The sequence below is a fragment of the Hipposideros armiger genome, unplaced genomic scaffold (assembly GCF_001890085.2).
Source record: "Hipposideros armiger isolate ML-2016 unplaced genomic scaffold, ASM189008v1 scaffold_37, whole genome shotgun sequence".
NCBI classification, from domain to species: Eukaryota; Metazoa; Chordata; class Mammalia; order Chiroptera; family Hipposideridae; genus Hipposideros; species Hipposideros armiger.
This window is the reverse complement of record NW_017731387.1, coordinates 283838-290061: the sequence shown is the minus strand read 5'-3', so window position 1 is coordinate 290061 and position 6224 is coordinate 283838. Positions and strand designations below refer to the sequence as shown.

General features: G+C 44.6%; 1 protein-coding gene across 1 annotated transcript in view; it reads right to left on the bottom strand.

Annotated features, from left to right (window-relative positions):
* The window catches only part of RO60 (Ro60, Y RNA binding protein), a 29594-nt gene extending 23526 nt beyond the window's left edge, over positions 1-6068 (bottom strand). The window contains exon 1 of the mRNA XM_019638087.1: positions 5909-6068. The gene's annotated coding sequence lies outside the window, so the exon portion shown is untranslated. The remainder of the gene's footprint in view (positions 1-5908) is intronic.
* Between the last annotated feature and the right edge of the window lie 156 nt (positions 6069-6224).

Genomic DNA, 6224 nt, shown 5'->3' with positions numbered 1-6224 from the left:
GGGGACTAAACTTAGTGGGGTGATCACTTCATAAATTATATAAATGCCTCACCACTATGCTGTACACCTGAAACGAATATATCGAATGTCAACTATAATTGAAAAACAAACAAATAGCTGGGGAGAAAGGCCCCTTGAGAGGAGGAAGAGAAGGCAGGGCACACAGACTGAAAAGCAGGAACGCGTGGTATCATGGACCCCATGAAGGGAATTTTGAGGAACGAATGGTGGTAATGTCAAATGCTCTGAGATCAGGTGAAAGAACAAGGCTGGGAAATGCCACCGTATTTAGCTCACAGGAATGAGGAGGAAATGCGGAAGGAACAGCAGTGAGCACTGTGGGGTGAGCAGGGGCCGAGTGAGGCAGCGACTTTCCAGGTCCGCTTCTCTCACAGAAGCATCGCTTTACAGGTGGGGGGGGGGGAGAGCGGGTGGGCGAGCGAGGAAACGTCTTTCCCTTTTTTAGGGGTTGAAAGAGTCGGCGTGGAGTGGGCGAGCCCGAGGGGCTGCACCCTGGAAGAGGTGGGACAGACGGACTTTGGAGCATCCGGGTGGAGGCTGGCCCATGGGCAGCAGGAGGTACCACCTTTCACTACGGGAAAGTGATGGGTCAAGACAGGTTTGAAAGAGAGAGAGGGATACGGAGCCTGAGGGGGTTCCTGAGGTGGGGAAGCCTGGGGGGTTGGGGAGCAGAGACTGGGTCTCAGAGGGGAACACATGATGGTGTGGGGGTAGGTGCGTGGGATTAGAGGGTGCCTCACACTTGGAAAGGGGTGAGCGGGACAGTGATTGGAACCGTGTTGGAAACGTCAGTGTCTCGACTCAAAACAGAACTCAGGTAGAAAGTGGCTTATGTGAGTACAGGCGAGGTCCCAGGTGGTGTCAGAAGCGATGTCACATCACGAGTCACTGGGGCTGGCTGACAGCTCCTGAGTGCAGCACAGGGGATGGCGCTGCTTCTCTGGTTTATTCCCACCCCCTTTTCAATACGGCGTTTACCTCCGCTTTTCAATCCGGAAAACTTTGGAAAGACTGACAAGACTGGAAGATCGATACCTTAACTGCTAATTCCAGTAGAACATTTCATATTATTTTGATCTTTACACTGTACTTGACATTGCCAGCCTCTCCTTTAGCTTTTACAAAAACACTCCCTGGTGGTACCTCAATTCGGCTGTTACTGCTTATTAGTTCTATTCGTTAGATGGATAATATTGAAATGATATTCAGTATCAGGTTATTCTACTACACCAGCTTTCCTGTATCAAGGCCCAAGTGGAGAGGTTCGAAGGGCTCAATTCAATCCTCAAAACTTCCTCCCTTCCAAATCCTTTCTCCTGTATTTGTGAACATATCGAGCTAACTTCCTCAGTTCCCTTGAAAGCAGGGGCCAGGCCTCATTTGTGTATCCCTCCTCCGTATCTAAAACACCACTTTTAAGTAATTAATAATATTTAACTAAACAGCGTTAAAGTTGATTTTCTGAACCATTTGTCTAGGAATTATACATAATTGGTTTCCTTTCCTATAATACATGTATTTTGAAAATTAAGTCTCAACATGAGCGATTAAAAACATAATTCAAGCCTTTAAGATAAATTCTATAATCAGAGTAAAATAATAAAAGTACTATATGCAGGTACTGGAAATACAATCAAGAAAAAGAAAACATAAAAAGTTACAAAGAAAAAGCAATGAGAACTGAGTAAAAATGTCATCTGAGAAAAGTATTTCTCTGTAAGTTTTTGTAATACATCTAATGTTCGGTATTCAATTATCTTTTCTAGAGCAAGCCACAAAACGAACTTTTAAATCTATGGAGGATGTTTGAGAGAGAAATCCCTTAATGTAATCCCTATTAAAAGAAATGAAGTTAGCTGCTTATGCATAGCTGTAGCAATAAAATCTTCCCTTCGTATATTAATAACCGCGAGGACATACACTTCCAGTATTTCTGCAGAACTGCCCGGCTTTCCATATGCTCTGTGACAGTACCTTCCAGGGTCCATTGTAAGACAGTGGAACAGGTCAAACCCCACCTCTACTTGTGTAAATTTACCAGTCAAATTTGTGAAGTGAAATAGGAAAAAACCAAAATGACAGCATGTTCCAAGCTACTCTTCTTATCACTGAGTGCTGATATACAAATGGACTTTAAAATTGGCTAGGTGATAAGACACAGTAGTATTATAAATAATATCTGGTCTTTATAAATGGTTCTCAGCAGAACTTAAAAACACCCTAGAATTTCCTGATAGTCTTTGTTATGCTATAGAGGCCACTCATCCTGGGCCTTTCCATAGCTTTAGGATAGGGGTTGGCCTACAGGAAGACCAGTCTTTGCTAGAGGGCTGGACATCTGCACTAGATCAACCTCCCAGGTGGCTTGAACTCAACCACAAGGTCAATGATCTGATCAGTCATGCTGGCAATGAGACCCCAAATACAAACTCTGGACCTCCAAGTTCAGTGGAGCTTCCTATTACGGTTGGTGAACGACTGACGTGCTGGGAGGGTGATCCCTCCCTTGCCTCCGGACTTTGCCATTTGGCTGTTCCTGAGTCAGATCCTTCACGATAAAACTATAAGGACGGCATTTTTAGGGCATTATGTGAGTCATTCTATTGACAGTGAGGGGTTTGGGGAAGCCCTGAACTTGCAGTTGGCCAGGCAGAAGTGGGGAGATTGAGGAACCTACTTGCAGCTGGTGTCTGAGGTAAGGGGTCTTGTTGGATGTTGCCTTTATAAAAAAACTTGTAGGATCTGATGCTAACTCTGGAATTGAGTTGAAATGAATTGTAGAAAACTGAGTTGATCTAGAGAATTGGTGTCAAAACACAGACACCAAAGATACAAGTGAAAAAAAACAAAAGAAAAAAATAAACTGGACTTCATTAAAATTGAAAATTTGTCTTTCAAAGGACAGTGCACCTAGAAAATGAAAAGACATCACATGAAATGGGATAAAATATTTGCAAATCATATATATGATAAGGAACTTATATCTAGAGTATATAAAGGACTGAGAACTCAATAATAAAATAATAACCCAACATAAAAAATAGGCAAAGCATACGAATAGGCATTTCTTCAAAGAAGATACACAAATGGTTAATAAACACACAAAAAAAGATGGCTAATATCATAGTCATCAGGGAAATGCAAATCAAAACTTCAATGAGCTACCACTCCGCACCCATTAAGATGGCTATACTCAAAATGAAAATAATAATCAGTGTCAGTAAGAATTTGGAGAAACTAGAACCTCATACACTGCTAGCGGGAATGTAAAATGAAGGATCATATAGTAACTCTGTATTTAATCTTTTGAAGAACTGCCAGACGGTTTTCCAAAGTGGTAAGGGGTTTCTTTTTGGGTTGATGAAAATGTTCTGAAATTAGATAGATGGCGGTCACACAACTCTGTGAATGTACCAAAAAATCCCACTGAAGTTGATACATTAAAAATAGTGAATTTCATAATGTGCGAATACTACCTCAAAAATCGGTTATTAAAAAAATAAAAATTAAAAATTGGTTAGGTGAAATATATTTGGGGAGTTATTTAAATGAATAAGCATTTAAATGATATTAAACCCTACTTTTTTGTATTTGTCTTTAGAAAGCAATTTGAGGTAACACACAGACATATACAGGACCTTATTTTCCCCCTCTGCCATCATCTCCCGCCTTTTGCTTCAACTTCATGGTCAGGGGTTTAGAAGGCAGCTGGGCAGCGAGTGAGGTCAGAGCCTGGTCATCAGTTAATCCACTGATCAAGTCTTGTAAATCCCGATTCACAGCAACAAACGACACTTAATACTTGTTTGGGTTGGCCTGCCCTATCCAGTGCTCTTGAAGCACACCACTCCAAGGAATTTACTACAGCTAACGTTGTATTAAACTGTATAATTTAAAATTTTGGAAAGAAATTAAACAGATCTCATTATTAAAAGTATGGCCAGTTTGAAATTGGTAGTGGATATTGTATGCACTGCCCACTTCTTAACTCTGAATGCAAAATCAGTGAACACTAGTAATAGATAATATGAAATAGCCCTTTTTTCTGCTGTGCTTTAATTAGAATGAGAACATTTATATCTTTTAACAGTACTAATAATACATTATTTCTAAGAAATAATTCATTAATTCAAGAATGTACTAAGTTTTTCTTGAATATACACAGATGAAAATCTTTCCAAAATCTCTTGATCATCTGTTATTTGAAAATGCTACTTTTTACCCAAGAGGTCTTAACAAGTTGGTAGCTTATTCGTTTTTAAATGAAGTCAAAGCTTACTGACATCTATAAAAGCACGCGAGACAGTTTAAAAGAAACAATACCAAAAAAAAAAAAAGGGGGGGGCACAAATTCAAATAACTATCATTCGGACTGGTAATGACCACGAGTGGTTCAAGTCAAGTGTGACGGAATGAAAAGTGGCGAGAACTGTGGCAAAAATGACAGCATGCCATCCTGAAGGCATGCGCCTTCAAACTGGTTGTTGCCTAGTATTGCAAGATGCTCTCCATTGCTCTCAAAGACCCAGAAATCTGGATTTTTATGTGAACTCTTAGGCTGAAACGTTAACATAACGAAATTGTAACCCCTCTCCCCCCTCCTTTTCTGATTACTTCAAGCCTGTGTCAAGAGCTCAATGTTCAGTGGGATCGTTCTACAATATGCACCATGTTAAGTTGGTCGTCAAATAAATGTTAGTTTTGATGTATTTATTTAGCGCAGAAAACTTCCAAGTTCAGGGCAGTATTACAGATTTAAAAATACCCCACGTGACCACCAACAGCTTTAGGCTCTGACAACACTCCAGGTATGGTTCCTAAGGATATAAGGCGAGGCCCCTGTGCTTCGCACACTTTCCCATTTAAGTACCCTCAGCAAGGCAGAAAGTGGACTGACGCCCCCAGCTTGAGGGCCGACTCTCCCAGGGCCAAACCATGCAAGTTTCAATTCTTTTTTTTTTTTTTTAACCAAACACTTCCATACAAATTTTGCCTTCTACTCCATAATATAGCTTGTTGTAACAGAAAAGCTGTTCTGTTGTTTCTCTGTAAAATGGATATTTATTTTGTGGCTTCCGCAGTCCACAGCACAAAGCTTTCTACAACTCCAGGCCACACACACAGGTCACCTGTTCGAGAAGCAAGGGACCCGAGTTTTATCCACTGCAACATTTTTTTTTTTCCTGGAAGCCAAAGTCTCTTTTCGGAACTCAAGAGGTTTTACGGAATGATGGATACATATCGTTTTCTTAAAGGCTTTAATCGTAACACGAGTGCTCTGCAAGAGCCTGCTGAATGAGGGGGATTTCGCGAAAGGGGCCATTTTTGGTTTCACTCATTCTCTAGTCTTGCAGCCACTGCAAACGCTTGCACAGGAGTCCGTTCTTCAGCCTCTGAGGCATCCCCTTCCACGTGACTACCATCCCCACGGGCTACGGGGCACGCTCGCCCCGCTCCCTCCAGGATAAATTCGCCTCGTCTTCCCCACAAAGACCCTTCTTCCCGAACCCCCGATTCCGGGTAACGCCTCTCGGCGCAGAGACCGCGGGAGGAGGAGGAAGAGGAGGAGTAAAGGAGGCCCTCCCGACGCCCGCCTTTGGGGAGCTCTGCAAGTGCGAGCGGCAGCGGCCCGGATTTCGGGAAGGGCCCACCCGCAGGGCGCCCGGGCCCGGCCGAGCGACGATGTCCCCACAGCGATGCCGGGCCCGCTTTCCGGCCTGCGCCCCGCAAGGAGGCGGTAGGGGGAGCAGGATGGTCTGGCGAAGGGTTTGCTCGGCCTCGGCCACTGGGATGCGGAGAGACATGGAGGTCCGGCCAGACCCTGCGAGTCCCCGGAGCCGCTCAGACCGCACAAAGGGCCCCAGGCGGCCTCCCGCGGTTTCCTCACCTGTGCTTGGCTGGCGGCCCTCCGACCCGCAGCGCCACCGGAAGAAGCCCTGCGCAGCGCGGGAAAACGCTAAGAGGAAGACCCGACTGCTCTGACTCCACGGCCTGAACCGCCAGGTTCGGTTCCCGGGAATGAGCCCCGCCCCTTTCGCCTGGCCCCGCCCTCGCCTCGGACTGGCGCGGGCCCCGGATGTCACCTCCTCGGGCACCCTGAAGCCCCGCCTTTTCCGCCCTGGACTCCGCCCCTTCCGCGTTAGCTACGGGTGCTGCGCGGCTTCGGAAGTTTCGCTGCTTCTTTAGTGGCTAGAGCGTCCTCC